At 34.8% G+C, this 20,007-nt stretch overlaps 1 long non-coding RNA gene across 1 annotated transcript; it reads left to right on the forward strand.

The window, feature by feature from the left end:
• Positions 1–812: 812 nt before the first annotated feature.
• On the forward strand, positions 813–16,747 carry LOC145252732 (uncharacterized). The gene is made up of 2 exons (XR_013863656.1): positions 813–1,378; positions 14,746–16,747. It is a non-coding gene; the product is annotated as an uncharacterized LOC145252732 (long non-coding RNA).
• The last annotated feature ends 3,260 nt before the right edge of the window (positions 16,748–20,007 follow it).

Raw genomic sequence — 20,007 nt, forward strand, 5'->3', positions numbered from 1 at the left:
TATTCATCTGCCTCAGTGATCTTTTTTTCTAGTGATTGTTCAACTCTATTTTACACATTTTATTTTTATTTATTTGTTTTTGAGCTTGCGAGACTAACAATGGCACCTGTAGTCCCGCAACACTGGATTGAGGGTTTGGGTTTAATGTTGCCCCAAAAATCATGGCAAAAATTTTGAAAACTGCTCTCAATAAAAGTAGCCCCATTAAGGAGAACACAGATTCAGCAAAATCACCAGATTCATTGAAAGGAGGAACAGTGTTGGGTCTCCAACTCAATACTGATAGTGCACAAAGATTGATATTTATGAGAGGAAATGACCTGCCAGAGGTACATAATAAAATGAGCAGGCATGAACTGTTTTCTGCCTGTGGAAAATAAATAGGCCACTACCTAAAATCTGGATGGTTTACTAATGAAATGCCATGCTGGATACAAGTTTACTAACACAGACAAAAGAATGAACCATCTAATGTATATGGTTGATCTGAAACTTTTTGCAAGAATGATTTCCACCTCCCCTTCCTATCTCCCTCCACTTCATATCCCTCTCTTTCTCATCTACCTCCTCTTCTCATCTACCTCTCCTTCTCATCTTCTTCCTTACCCCCCCTCTTTCTTCCTTCTCCCTCTTTCCTCCCCTTTACCTCCCTCTCCCTAAAAAAATTGTAGCCGATGCCGGCACTACACCAAATAGTCGAAGGATCAAGGAAGATGGAAAGACCAAGGAGTGAAAGTACTTACCAGAACTCCACTAGATAGATGCGGACAGGGACGTGCAGCGGGGGGGGGGGATGTTAGGGGTGCCAAAGCACCTGATCCTTTTACTCCTGTTTTAAAAGTGCCCTTTTCATAGGAATGTATTATAGGCCTGTGCCCCTGCCCCACCAGTACTTTTTTTTTTTTTTTATATATATAAGCATCTGCCCTGAAAAAGTTCTCTGCATGTCACTGGGTGCGGAGAGGACTATGATGTTGGGGAGGCTTAATACCACCCAAATTCCAGTGAAAACCAATGGTTATTGCCAGCGAGAAATCATCGGCAACCGACTGTTAACACAAATTTATTTGCAAATGTTGTCAAAAGATTACTGGAAATCTGGGGCGACTTGTTGTCATTCAGACTCTGGGAAACACCACCGGTTTTTATCAGTGAACAATCTCTCTTGATGACCTGTGTGACACTCATCCTAATTGAAGTAATAATAAACTTACGAGCGTCTAATAGAGAAAGAGGGAGGAAGGGAGGGCGTTTGAGAATAACTGATGATGCTAATGACGCATGCGCCGACTACTCGAATCCTTGATGAGATTCACTTCTAATCAAAACACACACAGAGTCGTTGTTTCCATGCCAAACGAAAGAACGTTAGATAATTGTGAGTATCTTTTTATATATATATATATATATATATATATATATATATATATATATATATATATATATATATATATATATATATATATATATGTTTTTCTCTAATCAAAAGAAAGACTAATTTCATGGGGGAAAAATGTCGGTAGTTAAAATTAGAAAAAAAAAATATTAAAAACTGACATTTAAAATGAATTTAGTCTCGTTATCGATTTTATTTTATTCGAGTTATGTAAAATTTTGGATGAATTATATAAAGGAAAGTTTATTTAATTTCAAGCGATTACAAACACACAAATGGCGTCGCAAATCTGATCATTTTTGTTTGTTGATATTCAAATTTATCGTTAATTCGTTTATAATAACAAAATTTGAAGGAAAAATATGGATAAAACTTGCATAGAAAGCTCTGTTTTAAGATTATTTAAAAAATGGAACAGAAATTGAAATTTCGTCCCGTTTTAATCTTTAATAGAAATGAAAGTTTTTTTTATATAAAAATAACAATTCGTTAAGAAAAACGAAATAATTTAATTTTTAAACGAAAAAATTCACATTGCTGTATCTTTTTGGTATTTTTTTTAAACATAAGCCCAACTCACCATTCACTTTGGAAATGTCGAGTTTTATAGGTTTTCGGGTATACTTACAGCGAATACCCCCTCCCCGTGTTAAGAATAGCTTTCGGAATAGACACCTCCAGCCTCCCCATGTTAAGAACGGCTGTCGGAATAAACACACCCAACCTCCCCATGTTAAGAACAACTTTCAGAATAGACACAGCCAACCTTATTAGTATACCCGAAAACCTATAAAAGCTAACATGTTGAATGTGAACGATGAATTGGACTAAGATGAAAATGGAACGAAATTTAAATTTCCGTTCCATTTTTAAGATAACCGTAAAACAGAGCGTTCTCTGCAAGTTTTTCCAAAATATGTTTGCTCACAATCGTTTCCAGAAATTTATATTTTCTTTTTGTCGGAAGGCGCCATGTCTGCCATGCTTTGTCACTAAAATAAAGAAAATCTTTACACGATGACATACCATTGTATTAGATAAATATAATCATTTAAAAAATTCAATTAAAAATTTAACCCTAAGTAAATATCACATATAATATCATCACTTAGTGTGTACTATAGGCAACTCCAAAATTCACCACAGAATTACCCCCCCCCCTATATGTAAAACGATGTAACTTTATTATAAGTTAATATTAAAAAAAAAAAAAAAAAAGAAACTTCCTAAAAATTCATTAAGTTTTAAAAGATTTTTAAATGCTTAAATTTCTATCATTGCAAAATGTTTTGTTACAATATAGATTTTTAATTAATTGCATTTATCACCAAGTCCAAGCTTCGAATGCGTATTTTACTTCTCCATAGCATCAAATTTTCACAAAGTCCAGCTTTTGAATACGTATATAAATTATCCACGGCATTACGAATTTTCACTTTGACTTTCAAATGCACATTTAACATTCAAACGAAACATCATATGTTAACAGAAAACCATTAAACTTCTGCCCGAAGTGTATTGAAGTATTTAATGCACGTTACATTTAAACGTTATTAAATATTTTATGTTTTTATGAAAATAACTACCAGTAAATAAATATGCACATATTCTAAATTATACATAGCGTGGTGAATTTTCTCGTTGACTTCTGAATGTGCCTCGAACATTTAACTGAATCGTATTCCAACGCATTCACTTTATGAGACATGACGACAATTAAAAAAGAAAATCTAATGAATCCTATCTGAAGTTTTTAAAATTCGACACCAATTCTCTCTCGACACTCAATTTTTTTAAAAGGTCGACGTGAAGCATTTCAGTCTTTCTTCTTCGCAACACCTCCAAACCTCGACACGACTCATTCATTCTTTCTATTTTTTCAACGCCTTCAACTTTAGAAGTTGATGCGTATCATATAATATTCTCATTCTCTCAACACTTTTAATTTTTAAAGTCCTACATGAATCATTTAAATCTTTCCATTTCTCAAAGCCTTCAACTTTTAAAATTTGACACATATCATGTAATACTCCCATTCTCTTGACACTTTCAATTTCCAAAGTTCTTTGCCGAAATAGCTTGTAATTAAATCAAACTCGACTCTTGTCAGCATTCAACTGCCATTATAATATCTGATCCGTTTAGTCCAGTTCTTCAAACTCAACTCCCTGCCTCCTTGATTTCTGGTCTTTTTATAGTATCATTTATCAAACCAAATTATATTTATCACGATAAAGTGAATGTATGAAATACAAGTGCCAACCCAGGAACTCCAATGCTAAATAAATCTATGAACTAAAAGATAGGAACACAATACATTTAAAAAGAAAAGAGGAAACACTGTCAAATTTACAAGAATGTATAAGATATAACAGTATACTAGGTAGGTGATTCATTATTTTATTGTTATTATTATAAAAACAAACTATCACTATCACTTATTGTAAACAGGTACCATACGCTGTTTATTCAATTTTGTGAATCAATAATAATCACCAATCCTCTTGTTCAAAGAAAAAAAATTCTATTTCATCCAATGGTGCTAATTGTTAATTCTTTTTATAAACAATAGCTGACCAAATACCTCCTCAACTCTATAGATTGGCAAAATATCAATTTGTTGAATTTTAATGGACCACTCAAGGACGTCAGAAGGGAAGTAAAAGTAAATTATTTGTTGCTGTGATTTGGGATTGAAGGCCATGTTGTGAGTGACACATTCAAATTTGAGGAAATTCAAATGCGTAATGTAGAAAACTAAAATAAGAAATTTCACGCATATATAGAGCTGAGGTCAAACTTTTGTGTCTCAAGATACCAGTTCCTACAGTGCTGCAACAACCTGACAACTCAGCTTATGCATTTTGAAGAAGTTAAGGCAAATTATAAAACATTGTGAGAATGATCAACCCATCAGGAAAAAAATTCTAGTCAACCATTATATTCTTGGGCTCAACCTCATCCTCAGAAAAGTCCTTACTCAAAGAAGGGAATAACTTCAACATCACAGAAGTCCTACACATCACAGAAACAGAAGAGGCAATATTGAAGCATTTGGAGGCAATAAAAACACACACAAAGTACACCACAGATTCCCCAGGAAAAACACAATATGCCCATGCAATAAAGGCTGGGAGAGAGTACTATAACAGTTGCTACTTTGTTGGTTAAACCCTTACAGAGGCGAATGCCCAGCGAAAGTAAAAACCTATGAAAAGTGTGAGAGGACAGCATTTTGCAGTCACTTGCTGCATCAGAGACATGACAGACTCTACTTGTAAACGAAATGGGCCTCCATGATCAACAAAAAACTCAAGAAATAGAAACAGCCACAATATAACAACACACAGTGATGGGGAAGATGACTATTCACCGACAAAGGCATACTTCATTACCATATCTGAGCTCAAAATACCAAAATCTCATAGACAAGCAGATACAAGAGAGGCATATGCAGAATTAAGAGTAGGGAACAATATGTCCCAAATAGAATTAAATGCAAAGGTTCTATGAGTAACCTTATTTCTTGGGAGTGCTTCAAACAACTTAAGCATGTACACCTTTGAGACATTCCAATCCGACTATTCGACTTTAAGAGCGTCTCAGTTAACCAAGTGAGTGTGTTTCACCTAGTGGTCAGATACAGTGATAAATTTACAAGCACCAACTTCCATGTGATAAAAAGCATTGGACACACATAACTTGGCCTTCAAACCTCAGGGAAACTGGAACTAGCGATTCTTTATTTCATAATAGGGACCAATATATCTGATGAAGATCACACCAGTTCAACTGCAGCAACACAATCAAAACCAGCAGGAAACATGGAAAAGAGAGCACATACTCAAGGAATTTGCTGATGAGTTTAAAGGCACTGGATACCTACCTGGAGAGTACAGCATTAAGAGTGACCTGTCAGTACCTTCAGTAGGACATCCACCCCATTGAGTACCAATAGCCTTGAAAGAGAAATTCCAAGTGGAGCTAGACTCGTTTGTAGACCAGAACATAATAACTCTCATAACTAACCAATGTCCTGAGTCAACTCTTTTTTATGCATCACAAAACCCAACAGATCTGTCAGGCTATGCCTGGACCTCAAGGATTTAAACAAGGCTGTGTTGTAGCCACACTTTGTTACACAACCATTTGAGGAAATCGTCTCAGATTTCATGGAGCAAAATGGTTCTCATTAGTAAATGTGAAATCTGGCTACTAGAATGTGAACCTGGATGAAAAATCAAAGCTAACTCTATTTATCACCCCTGACGGATACTATATATTTAAATGCTTCTCAATCAGAGGTGAAAGTACACAAGATGAATTTCAGTGAAATATGGTTGAGCCCTTCAGAGACATCAAGAATTTTCTTTCAATATCTGATGATACTTATTTGTTGGATTTGAGGAGGATTGCATGAGCATGATAAGGCACTCAAGGAACCCTGGAAAGAGCTTGGTATAAGAACTGCAAGTTTGATCCACACAAATTAGTAGTCTGTGCAGAAATCTGTTTTTTTTTTTTGTCATATCATATCAAGAAATAGAATAAAACAAGACTCAAAGAAGATGGAGGCAATCATCGAGATGAAGCCACCAAAAGACGAAAAACAACTAGCAAGCTTCTTTGGGCTAGCAAATTGCTAAAACAAATTTGCACCCCAACTGACAATGGTGACCAAGCCACTCTGAGACCCTCTGTTGACAAAAACTCAGTTCATCTGGACAACAGGAACAGATAGCATTCAACTGTGTACAAGAGGAAATAGAAAAAGCAATTGTACTTAAATATTTTGACCCAAAAGTGCTGATCAATATACAAATACGTGCATCATCAGCTGGACTAGGCACAGTCCTCATCCAAAATGGAATGCCAGTCGCTTTAGTAAGCAAACCCTGTCAGGGCTAAAGATAAGATACTTCCATATAGAATCCAAAATGCTAGCAGTGATTTTTGGATTGGAAAAATTTCATCACTATACATGGGCCAAGTGGTGACAGTACAAACAGATCACAAACTGCTAGCATCAATAGCCTTAAAGAATCTATCTAATAGACCGTGAAGGTTAGAAAGAATGTTACTTAAAACCCAAGGCTATGAGTTCACAATCAAATACAATCTAGGAAAATCTATCCTGATAGCCAACTGCGTGTCCAGAGTGTCACTAAGTCCAGGGGAACAACTCAGTGATGTAACCATCAACATTCACCTCAATGCATCTCTCACCTGTCTACAAGATATCAAGACAGAAACATTCAAAGACCCAGCACTGAAAGAGCTCACACTGTTATGTTTGAATAGCTAAACTCAATCCTTAAAAGCAACAAATTCATTATACTCTCTCATTCAAACCGAAAATCCTAAAAGAACTACATTTATCCCACCAAGAGATATAGAAAACATGTTTACTGGCCTTAACTGTAAACTGTTTTTCATGCTAGAAGTATCAACCCAGTATCTCATCTGTAGCGGATCAGGATATAATACCCTAGCTCGCCACAAGAAAATAATGAAACGAATGGAATTGAAGGAAACAAAGACTCAATTGATGGATAAGATAAACGTCGTTTATTTACTGTTGAAAGAATGAACATTTTAGTTATAACATGTATTCATGTCCGTGCGTGTGTAACCAATGTTCGTTGCAGGATTGGTGTTGTAGAAGGATAGGAAATGTGTGTTCATCTCAAGTTCGGGTCACTGTTGTTTGTTCGCGCGTGGGAATTGAAGTGAGTGTTGTAGTGGAAATGAGAATCCAGCATGTAGACAAAGAAGAGGATATTAGAGTTGTCATCAGTTAGTAGTCAGCTACGCAAAGGTGTTCTCAGGCACCAGTTGTAAATAGAGAGAGAAAGAGTGTGAATGTGTACATACGGTCTGTTAGCTCGTGCCCCATACATAGTCGCAGGGATGTTGACGCGCACGAGCATGCGCCTCTCGCAAGGGAGGCGGCTGGTTAGCCCAACCTCTCTGGTCGAGAGTTGGTTCTAAAAAGGGTTAGAAACAGCTTGTCTCTTTGTTTTGTACTCGTTTCCGGTGGTCATTTGCGCTTGTGTATTTTTCCTTAGAAAGCGGAAGTGACGTCGTCCATGTGTGCATTCATGTGCGCGTGTGTGAGTACATATGTGTGCGTTAGCGCATGTGTATATACACGTGAATGTGAGTGTATGTACGCGAACGTGAATAAATGTATGTGTGTGTGGACGTGGGCGCGTATGTTTGTGTGCTCGTATGTATATGACATAGCTTGAAATGTGAATGTGTGTTTTTGTGTGAGACTTGAAAAAGGCTCGTACAATACTCCCCTTCCTAGGATAGAAAAAAAAAATACAAGCAATGTATATATATTTATGTATATATATATATTCTTTTGTGAGTAATGTTTTCGGCAGTTGATTTTTTTGTACTTTTTTTTTTTTTTTGCTGTTTGTGTGATTATTTGAAAAACGTCAAAAAGAACGGAATGTCAAAAATGAAGTGTGCTCATAAAAAAAGGGTATTTACTTACGCGTGGAAAATGCGTTTACTCTTTTTTAGGCTGACATTTGTTTGTTTGGTTTTTTGTTGTGTGCTGACATGTGTAAAGAGTTGCTTGGACAGAGAAGTGAATCGTTTGTTTGGAAGGAAAATTTTTTTGTTTCGTGGTGACGTCGTGTGTGTGCCCAGTTGATGGTATCTTTGCATGTGAGTCTGTGGTAATGTGCGCATCGTTTGGACTGGCGCTAGTCGCGCAGTCGTTCTTGTTGAACGATGAGTTTAGTTGCCGTTGTCTTCGCATGTGTGTCTGCGGTAGTGTGTGTACATTGTCTGTACGGGCGTTTGTTGTGCATTCGTTCGTGGTTGCCGGCTGTCAACGAAACTTCCAAGTTTTGAGTTTATCAGCGTGCGTGGTGCATCTCAACTTGTATTGGTGATTCAACTTCTTCCTATGTGTTGATAGGGATGTCCTGTAATTGTTGTTGTGTCTGCTGTGCGGGAGGGAATTGCATGGGCCTATGTGATTTGCTCCTCGTGTTTGTTGCAGGGTAATGTCAGGAAACGTGAAAATGTTTGTCGAGCTCGAATTTGTTTTTAAAATTCAGTAAGAAGTGTACAGCTCCGTGTTCGTTTTCTGCCGAGTCTGACGAGGGTTTCATCATTGTTGTTCGTTGAGTGACTTGTCGGTAGTAGGTCACTTTTTTTTTCTTTGTTGAAAAGTTTGTTATTTTCTTTATCAAATAAAATGCGCGTCTTGCTCAAAACAATTAATTTAAAAAAAGGTAGGGTCGCTATGCTTGTTCGTTTTCGCGTCAGTCGGGCGCCAGTTTGATGTGGACTTGTGGCATAGGAGGCAATGTTTGCTCGTCTCGCGTTCGGTTGTCACCCTTTTGTGGTGGTGGTGCGAATTAGGAAAAATAAATTGTCTCGAGGAAGAAACGAACGACATGTTAAATTGAATTAAACGAACAGCAATTTTTTTCGTGAAAGAAACAAGTGAAAGAAAAGGATACCACACGTGGTTAGCTTTGCGTGCGTCTCTCGCTGTTCACTGGTGAGAAGAAAAGTGTATTTTTTGCCGTGTGTCTCTCGTTGTTAGCTGGTTTATTGTTGTAGAGAGAGAGTCTGTGTGTGTATGAATGCTTCATTCAACCTCATCCATTTCATTTAAATAAAGGGGTCACCATAAAAATGTATCGGACCAGAGTATGATACCCTAGCTCGTCACAAGAAAATAATGAAACGAATGGAATTGAAGGAAACAAAGACTCATTTGATGGATAAGATAAACGTCGTTTATTTGCTGTTGAAAGAATGAACATTTTAGTTATAACATGTGTTCATGTGCGTGCGTGTGTAACCAATGTTCGTTGCAGGATTGGTGTTGTAGAAGGATAGGAAATGTGTGTTCATTTCAAGTTAAGGTCACTATTGTTTGTTCACGTGTGGGAATTGAAGTGAGTGTTATAGTGGAAATGAGAATCCAGCGTGTAGACAAAGAAGAGGATATTAGAGTTGTCATCAGTTAGTAGTCAGCTACGCGAAGGTGTTCTCAGGCACCAGTAGTAGATAGAGAGAGAAAGAGTGTGAATGTGTACATACGGTCTGTTAGCTCGTGCCCCATACATAGTCGCAGGGGTGTTGATGCGCGCGAGCGTGTGCCTCCCTTGTGGGAGGCGGCTGGTTAGCCCAACCTCTCTGGTCGAGAGTTGGTTCTAAAAAGGGTTAGAAACAGCTTGTCTCTTTGTTTTATACTCGTTTCTGGTGGTTATTTGCGCTTGTGTATTTTTCCTTAGAAAGTGGAAGTGACGTCGTCCATGTGTGCATTCATGTGCGCGTGTGTGAGTACATATGTGTGCGTTAGCGCGTGTGTATATACACGTGAATGTGAGTGTATGTACGCGAACGTGAATAAATGTACGTGTGTGTGGATGTGGGCGCGTATGGAAATGTGAATGTGTGTTTTCGTGTGAGACTTGAAAAAGGCTCGTACACATCATAGACACTACACCAGCATTAGACTCCTTCCTACCCATGGCAATATGTCAGTACAGACATCTTTATCATAGAAGATAAACAATTCTTACTAGTGGTGAGCCATTACATCTGCAGTCTCTTTTTTTGGCATCTCCCCTCGACCACATCAGCTACAGCAATTCAATAAATGAAACTCCTCTTAAAGAACAAGGCATTCCAAAAGTAGTATAGAGCAAGAATGGGTCACAATATTTTAATACAGAGCTTTCAAACTTTGCCAAATCTTACAATTTCGGGCATACTTCCTCATCACCACATCACCCTCAGTCAAATTGATGGTGCATATCTGTAAGAAATTGTTGATGAAAGTTTGAGAGATGGATACAACAAGGCTTACAAGGCCACACCACTATCAGCTGAAATCAAATCCCCAGCAGAGTTACTGAATGGAAGACCCATGAGAAATGCACTGGTCTCAAAACAACAACTAAGTGATGAACAAACAAAGATAGTGCTGGAGAAGGGTGAAGAAGAAACAAAGAAATGGTATTATAGAAAGAAAAACCATCTATATCTACAGAAGACAAATCAACAAAAGAACGAGGCTCTGGGAACCAGGAAAGACTGTCTATATTACTGCAAAAACTTGCCAGCATTGTAGTCCATCACAGAAACTGGCCATCACTAAGACTAACAACGGACAATGTAGACAACATGAAGTGTCAGCACCAACAGAAAACTTGTGGCACACATTAAATTCCTTAGCTGCACACCACTATCCCACCACAGTGGCCAAGGCTAGCCTGTGATCACTTATCAACCACTCCAAGCATCCATCCACAAATTCCATCAACACCTGCCAAACCGCGCAACTCCAGCAGGGTGAGCAAACTTGTACAGAGGCTTGATTTGTGACAGAGAACCAATGAATTATCCTCAACCGCCTTCCCCATAAACTGTTTCCAGCTCATTATAGTTCAGTGTACTTCTCCTTCAATAGAGAAGGGCATGTTGTAGTATTGGTAGTATCAACCCCGTTCCACCCTCCTCCTCTTTCATATCTCTGGTTTACCATGAGCAGTTCTGATTTGTAGACTGAGAGAATCATTCCAGTCTCACTGCATCCTCCTGTAATCCTTAACCATCTACACATCCCAATATTACAACAAACACTTCTTTGCACTTCATACATAACTATATTAAAAAGTTTGTATTTGAAATATGATTTTCATTTGTATTTTTATTTAAATAGGTTAACCTGGGGTATCAAGCCTTAGCAACTAGGTCTCCTTCACAAACTCCTCTATAGCATTACTATAGCACTTGAGGGGTAATAAATACCAAACTTGACTGATCACTTACAAATCACAGGACTTGTTTCTCAAAACTAGCATTTACAAAGTGAAACAAACAGTCATTTTTGCTAAACTGAGAAGCTGTTTTTGTTCCAGATCAGCAGTTATTTTGAAACTGACTACATATATTTTTACTCCAGAAAGTCGACTGCACATACTTTATTTCTCTCCATTAAATTGTTAAGCATGTAAACTAGTGTGTGCTTCTGAAACATTGAGATCTATCAGAGTTAAATGTCAAAATCTTTTTACACTTAATTTGTATCAGGTTTTCATTTCTCAGAGTTTTAAAGTGTATTAAGGTGTTCTTCATTCACAGCTTGTCAAATATGATCATAATTTACACAAATATTTTAAAATTTGCTGCAAAATTGTCAGCTTTTCATATGTTAATTGCTTTGTACTGCTGCTCATTTAACCATAATGCATGTAATAGTGTATGATTTATTTCTTCCAAAAATGTGTTGATCTTTAAAAAAGGTGGTGCTTAATGCTTATCTCTGTATTTTTCTGAAGGAAAAGAGTTGAAAATTCATTACAGAATAATGAGTTCTATGATTATATTAAGTTTGACATATTATTATTATCGATGAAGTTATATAAAAACAGACATTTTTGATTAAAGACGACATTTACTGATAAAAATACTTGAATACACAGTTATTTAGTGCTCTCTCAAAATGTTTGAGGGTGGAAGATAGGATCTGAGCAATTCAGATAATATAAAGTTGTCATGAAGAAGTAGATACGTCAGTTAATCAGCTAAGTATTTAAAAATTAACAAAAACTTATTGCTCAGAATAACGTTTGAGGAAATTCATATCAATAAACCCCCTGGGGAGCAAACAGTGTGGTGTTTTCTCAGGAAAATGAGCTTGCTGAGTGCATCAAGCTGATGCAGGTTGGGGTTAGGAATTCACTTTTGTGATAGCCCCTTTTCATTGAGTTTCTCTGAACTCACATATGACTAGTAGGGAAGAAAGAATTTCCTATGATATGTATGGCCTACATAGATTAATCTTTCAAGTCAGAGATTGCCAGGGATTTAATAGTGTCATATGAATCCTTTCAATGTCAAAATGGTGACTGTGAAATGTCAGCCACGTGGTACTGCTCACATCTTCTTTCACACCAGCTTCTCCAATGTTTGTACTGCCCACCCACACACCAGGACTCTCATCTTCAGTCTCCTCTCCATGACATTCGTACTCAGTGCAAGGTTTCAGGATCTACTCAGCATTGATTATAGTAAAAGTAAAACAACATTAATTGAAAAAAAAAATTGATAAATCTATAATGTTTAACCTCCTAAAGGTACACTTGACATTTCTCAGGAATCAATGAAGTCACTTATGAATACCGGTCCTGGATATGACCTTAAACTATATTCGATGGTGAGACGCCAGCTTGCGGGCTTTGGGGAGTGTAGAGCCACCCTTTAATTGCCATTGCTCCCAGGTTCACTCTGACCTGGAGTGGTAGTACCTGTTAGGGTCCCAACTATGGATTAAATAGAAACCAACTTAAAACAAAACAAATATACTCTATTAAAAAATTGTTCTTCAAAATCACTGGATTCGGCATTAAATATATATCTTTAAATTTCTAAATGCAGATGCCATATCTTATTCTTTTACATCAAAATTAAATATAAATTTGACATAATGGTTAGTGATTGCTAATAAGTTGATAGACTGTAGTTCAATCCCCAACTGAGACATAGCAACGACTCACAAAATCATTAGCAGTAGAAAATAAAGAGGAATTGGAGTAATTGATGTAAGAACCAATGAAAAGAGAACTTACAAACTGCAGTTAACTTGGGCGACCACCTTATCCTAGACATTGTAGCTTGAGAATATGTATGGTTATAGGGGTTTAGATTCAAAATCCAGAAAGTTTTTTATGACGAGGCAGAATTTGCAACTTTATTATATCAAAAATATTTATAAAATATTTATGAGCGTAAGAATTAAGGAAGTGTTATTGTATCCTCACCATCATCTAAGCAAACAACAGCTAGGGTTACTCAGCTAGAACAATGACAATGCGCAACACACATCTGCTTACCAACTGTAACACCCAATTGTGTGTGCAGCCGTATAAAGGGCATTTCGGTTACATGCACATTTGCTTTTCTACACCCACGCAAATAAATAGCAAAAGTTAGTAATTGTCATGTGACCGTGATGTCCAATTTATGCTAAAAAAAACCGCTTTTTTTCAATAATTTTATGACAGCCTTTGCTGGAGCCGGTTTGAAGTCATTATAAACTCATCATGCGCCAAAAATAATCTGCCAAAGCCAGCCCAACATGCTGTAAGCAAACAACCTAGACTCTGTCTGTGTGACATTAACCTCTCGTGCACCTGTCATTTAATTCAATTCTCCATGTGGACACGGATTTTACCCTTAGCTAATGTTTTTCTGAATAAGCAATTGAATTCTGATTGTTTTAATTTCATTTTAAAGAACATTACTTCACCAACGAGGATGACTTTCTTGTTAAATTTTATGGTTTATCCTATCTTAGAATTTTCACTTTTCCTACTTCATTTCCTTAAGAACATTTATTACCTAAGTCACAGGAAGAGACTCTCAATTAAAGAGAAACTTTCTGGTAGCCTTTTCCATTTTTAATTTTGAGGAAATAAATTTTATATAAAATTCTCTGCCTCCGTCATTTTTGTTTTGGTTGTTCAGCTAATTTTTGTTTTTGCTTGCCCTGTGTATGCGAGGCTAACACTGATACCCACAGTGCCCACAGCAGTGTATTTTAAACAATGAAATATTCAGTCATCATTAATTAGTAAACTATTGAATATCAATATCATCTACTATATTATCTGATCAGTAAAACTAAAAAATCAATTTTATAAATCTGAGAAATGTCTAAGTATTACCTATTATCTAAAAGTAAGATAAAAATTAATTAAAATACCTATATATTTTAAAAGAGTGGATTTTTGCATAAATTTATTCTTTAATGAGGAAAGTAAGGTAATATTATTTAAGTCTCTAAAACAGTTTCTTTTATGTTTCTGAATTTTGGAAATGAGGATTGGTTATTCATATTAGTTGGATTCTTCAGACTACTGTTTTCATTCTGAGTGTTATTTTCACAACATTTCGGTCGATGTAACCTCTAAGATTTTCCAAGGTAATCTTGACGAACTTAGCAATCTGTTGAATTCTAAAATCTGCACTACCATGCTCTGTCCATCAGCCATGACTGTCTAGAGGTTTTAAGTAATTCGCTATTCAATCTTCTTAGAGGGCGATCAAAAAATTAAATAGCTAATTACTTAGGATCTGTATTTAGTCATTGCTGGTGGAATGAGAGTATGTTATTTTCTCTTGTTTGTCCAGAGAATCCACTTGAAAAATAAATGTTTTAAAGTTTTAGAAATCGGAAATATAGCATGAAATATTCGGAAACTAAAATAAAATGGAATTTAAATTTGAGAATTTTACTAATCGTATACACATTAAGAATCTGTATACCATAATCTAAGTTTGTTTTCTTTTATTCTTTACAGAGAATCCAGTTAAATATACATTTTTCATCATTCGATGGATGATGATTTCAAACAGACAAGGAAAATTGAAAACATCGAATACTTGAATATTCAAAACTTGAAAGAAAGTTCAAAGCTTAAAACATGATTAATGAAACAAAATAAATATTTCTTGAGTAAAATTTCTGGTTCATGACTTTTGAGAAAGTAATATTGGATTAATTATAATGTTATATACCTGCATAGTATATGTGTTCTTAAAGTATATGTGCTTAAAGTTTTAGATTTCACAGTTAAGTATTCAAATGTCACAGTTGAAGAAAAGTATGGCAGCACAGATTGGAAAGAAAATATATTTATGTGAAATATGTAAAAGAACATTTTCCCAAGATTGTAATTTAAATCGACATATCCGAATACACACTGGAGAGAAACCATATTCTTGTGAAATGTGTGAAACATCTTTTACACAAAAGTCAAATCTGAACACACATATGAGAATACACACTGGAGAGAAACCATATTGCTGCAAAATCTGTAGGGATTCATTTACAGAGGAATCACACTTAAAAAATCATATGAGAATACACACTGGCGAAAAGCCATTTTCTTGCGAAATATGTCATTCATCGTTTTCACAGAAAAGTACTTTAAATCAACATATACGAATACATACTGGAGAGAAGCCATTTTCTTGTGAAATATGTTGTAAATCATTTGCTAAAAAAAGTAATTTAACCCAACATATGCGAACACACATTGGAGAGAAGCCACTATGATCAGTGATTATAATGGCTGTCCAAAAATCAAGACTTGATGACCAATGCTTTTAAAGAATGAATGGTCCAAGCAATGTCAGCAAGTGCAGTTTTTTTCACATGCACACACACACTATTAAAACTGACATAGTTATATAAGACAAGAAGGAATAAGTAACCTTAGAAGTTAGCATCTCCAATGATGCTGGGTTGAGAGAAAAAGATAATCAATACAAAGGTCTTATGTACGTGAAGAAAAGAAACTGGAATCTCTATCATTTCAATAATTATAAGAGCAACCAGGCTTATGTAAACGAATTTAGAAAAGATACCTGACAAATATACCTAGTAAAGCAAGCACTAAAGAGATACAAGCAACTGCACTTAAAGGGGCAGTTGTAATCTTAAAATTATCTGTTATCCAGCATATAGAATTAACCATCCGCAGCATAAACAAGAAAATAGACACAACCACGAACGTTTTCATACACAATACTGGTCTTAGAATGTGGAAGAAGAAACATAGATCTTATGGGACTAAGTGACTTATATGAGAGAAAATTATTATCTGCGACTTAATTACTCAAGGTGTAAGATCCTGCAAGTATATAAGTTGTAAAAAAATATTGTTACTACCCTTAATCACTGAGAACAAACTGAAGTTACATGAGAGAGAGGTGTATTTAAAACAAAAATAATGTGAATTTCATCTTTAAAAGCAACAACACTATTCATTAGCTTACAAGCTTATTTGCTGGAAGATACCTTTTCCGGTTCGAATAGAAATTGAGCATGTCTATCATATCCATGTTTAAAATTTCATCAGGCAAACATTCAGACTACACAGCTTAATATTTTTCTGTTTTTCACATGGATTGTTAAACATTGCTTATTTTCTCCAATAAATTTGCTTCAGTTTAATACTAGAGAAAAGCTTTATTATTCTAATGTGGTAAATCATTTTAAAAATTTACATTGGCTGGGCATGTATAAATAACTGAAGAATTCCAATTTTTCGTGTATGTGACATCCTTTTCCAGAAAATATACTATAAACTTCATTACAAAAATGGCAAAATCTATTTTTTGAAATTGTTGTTCATCCTGCTCAGAGAAAACCGAAGTTGTGAGTTCATAAGAGTGTTCCTTATTAAGACGCTGTATTCAAGGTAAACATGGAACTTCTTTTTCAATTAATGCAATCTTGAAGTACGTGGAAAATAAGTTCATGATAGTTTGTGAATAAAGTAAATTTTGTATATTCAACGAAATTCTTGTCTTTCACATAGTATCTGCCATAGTCTACTGAGTATAGTGCCGTGATTTAGAAATGCTTAGATGGCTGACTGACCAGCTTTCTTTGTACACATGCTTTTTTAACATCTCTATCTTGTTCATTTAATCAATTGTAAAGACCATCCATGTAATGATTAAACCATGACATCTCTCTATCTCTCTTCGATTTTGGCTCTCGAGATCAGTAAAACTCTTCACATGGCTCGGATCAGTTCCCCAAACTTCTTTCCTGTGATGCAACAAAAGCTGCCTAACTTAGACAAGGAGACAAAGAATCAATAATAGCTATCTAAACTAAACACATGTACATGAACTGTTTTTATTTCTAACAGGACCACTTAACTTTCCATCTTCATCTGTACACATGGACTCATAATATTATTAATCCTCTTTTCTTTTTCTACATTTATATTAACAAAGATGATCAATAAAGTAAGGAAATTTTATTTTTCCATACTTTCACAGTGCCTCTATTTGGGGAGCTGGTTTTCACCAACATTAAAAACGACCTTGTGTCACATTTTGCTTTTATGTGAAAGCAAATAAATACATACTTGGTATACTTTGATGCACAATATTTTTCACTATTCGCTTTCTTTAATACTGATTATGACCTGGTTGAACTAATTAGTTCAGTCGTAAATAAATGAATATAACGGCATAAATTAAGTGGGAATTGATTCAAACAAATCTTCTATGTATTAGTTCAGTGCCTGGATAGATGCCAGATACCTGCAAGTTGCAACTGTCCCATTGCTTACATTCAATATGCTGCTATTTCAGAGTGTGAAGGATTTTGTTTGTTGTCATAAACACTTTTTTCAAGTACTGTGGATAATAAGGTAAGTTTATGAAATGCAAAAATTCTCAGTGGTAGTTTAACTATTGAACTTCATAATTTTTCCAGATTGAAGACAATCATAGTATCATTACTCTTTAAACTAACTTACATTTACAATATATATATATTTAATCATGTACATCATAATTCAGGGCATGAAGGGTTAATACTAAAGATCGAATCATCTATTGGAAACGTGGTTTCCTTGTGTGTTGCAAAAAAAAAAAACAAAAAAAAAAACAAATCATTAATTAAATATTTAGAAATTTAAAAAGAATCGGAATCGGGAATCGTATTGGATTGGGAATTTAAGACAGAATCGATAATTGAATCGAAATCAGGGAAAAATTTGGAACTCTCCCATCACTAGTATATACACATATTTACACACACACACACACACACACACACACACACACACATATATACATGTATACACTTATGTATACACACGTATATATATATATATATATTTGTTTACTGATTTTGAGGAAAGAATTCCAACAAAGTGCTCGATTACAAAGAAAAACTTTTTCGATATAAGAGCTTAATATTTATTTATTTAATAGTACAGAAGTTCAGAAAAACATTGGTACCGTCGGTTTCAAGCCCAACATAAATGGGACCAGTTAATGGTAAACCATGGCTGACGAGAGCCTAACATTTATGTTTTACCATTAACTGGTCCCCTTTATGTTGGGCTTGAAACCGACGGTACCAATGTTTTTCTGAACTTAGGTACTATTATATATATATATGTGTGTATATATACATATATACACCTAGGGGATCAAACAAAAGGACACCGGACAAAACCAACCAGCTAATTAAAGCAAAAACAGATAAAATCCCAAATAAATAAAAAATATTAAAAATCACTTGTTATATTTTTATTTTTATTTAATTAAATTTAGGAAAATTACACACCAGAGAACAAATTTTGGCAAGGTAGGAAAATTAAGCATCTACGGATTAAATGTCAATTGGAGATAGAGTTTAAGGCCATTCTTAAAAACGATATTATTTTAAAAACGATATTGTTTTAAATAGGATTTAAGTGCCTCTCACAGAAATATACATATTTTTAAATATTAACTCTTGTTTGAAACTAAGTAAGTAAGTCGATTTTTCTAAGTTAGGTACGCGTTCTAAGAAGATTTTCCTTGTATTATCTTTTACAATTATTATATTAATAAAAAAGTAAAAAATTAAAACCCTATTACCAGAATTAATTCATCATAATAAATTTCGGTTTAATCATAAATACGTCAGTGATTATAAAATTTTGTTAATAGTTTGAAAAATATCAATTTACTCCGTGATTATTTGAAACTTGACAGAAATTCGGCAGTATTTAAACTATCGAATAGCAAGCCACTTAAATAGTATTTGAGGTGTAGTGCTTAGTTCCCATTTAAAATCATATCCCCTGATATGACGATCATCACATCTGTTTACAGTCTATTTTTATTCCGCACTTGCTTAATGTGTCTACAATTCCAAAATTACGTAATTTTGTTTGCTAATTTTCCATTGTATCATTTAATTATCAGTGATGTTTGAAAGTATTTTTCTTGACAAAAATGTTTTGTTTAGTTTTTTTTAACATTTTTTGGAACATCAAAATCAACTGCTTTCTTTGAAAGGTTACCTAGAAAATTTATGCAACTTTTTTTAAAACTTAGTTTTACAAATAAAATAAATTTATATCGTATTTTGGTGTTATTATCATTTTAGATTTAGTGATAATTTAAAAACAAATATTTATCACTAGTACCAATAATGAAAAATTAAATTAAAATTTTAAAACGATCGGTTTTGGAATCGTAAATTAGGGACACATTTTCCGATTCCAATATCTCTAAAAGTTCTGATGTTTTTAGAACGTTTTCGGTATAAAATTTAAGATTTTTTGTTAACTTTTATTTATTTTTTATTTTCTATTTTTATCCTCACCAAATGTCGCCCCTGGCATGTGCTGCTCGTAAAATAGGGACACATTTTTCCGATTCCAATACTTCCAAAAGTTCCGATATTTTACAAACTTTTTGATATATAATTTAAGATATTTTGTTAGTTTTTATTTATTTTTTCTATTTTCTTTTTTACTCTCTCAAAATGCCCCCCCCTGACATGGGCCTGTGCGTAAAATAGGGACACATTTTTCTGATTCCGATACCCCCAACAGTTCTGATTTTTTACAACATTTTCTGTATTAAATTTCAAATATTTTGTTCGCTTTTATTCATTTTAATTTATTTTTCTACTTTCTATTTTCACCCTCTCAAAATGCCGCCCCCCCCCCCCCCTGGCACGTGCCGATCGTAAAATAGGAACATATTTTTCCGATTCCAATACCTCCAGAAGTTACGATGTTTTACAAACTTTT

This window comes from Euprymna scolopes, chromosome 3 (assembly GCF_053919585.1).
Source record: "Euprymna scolopes isolate OS-2025 chromosome 3, ASM5391958v1, whole genome shotgun sequence".
NCBI classification, from domain to species: Eukaryota; Metazoa; Mollusca; class Cephalopoda; order Sepiida; family Sepiolidae; genus Euprymna; species Euprymna scolopes.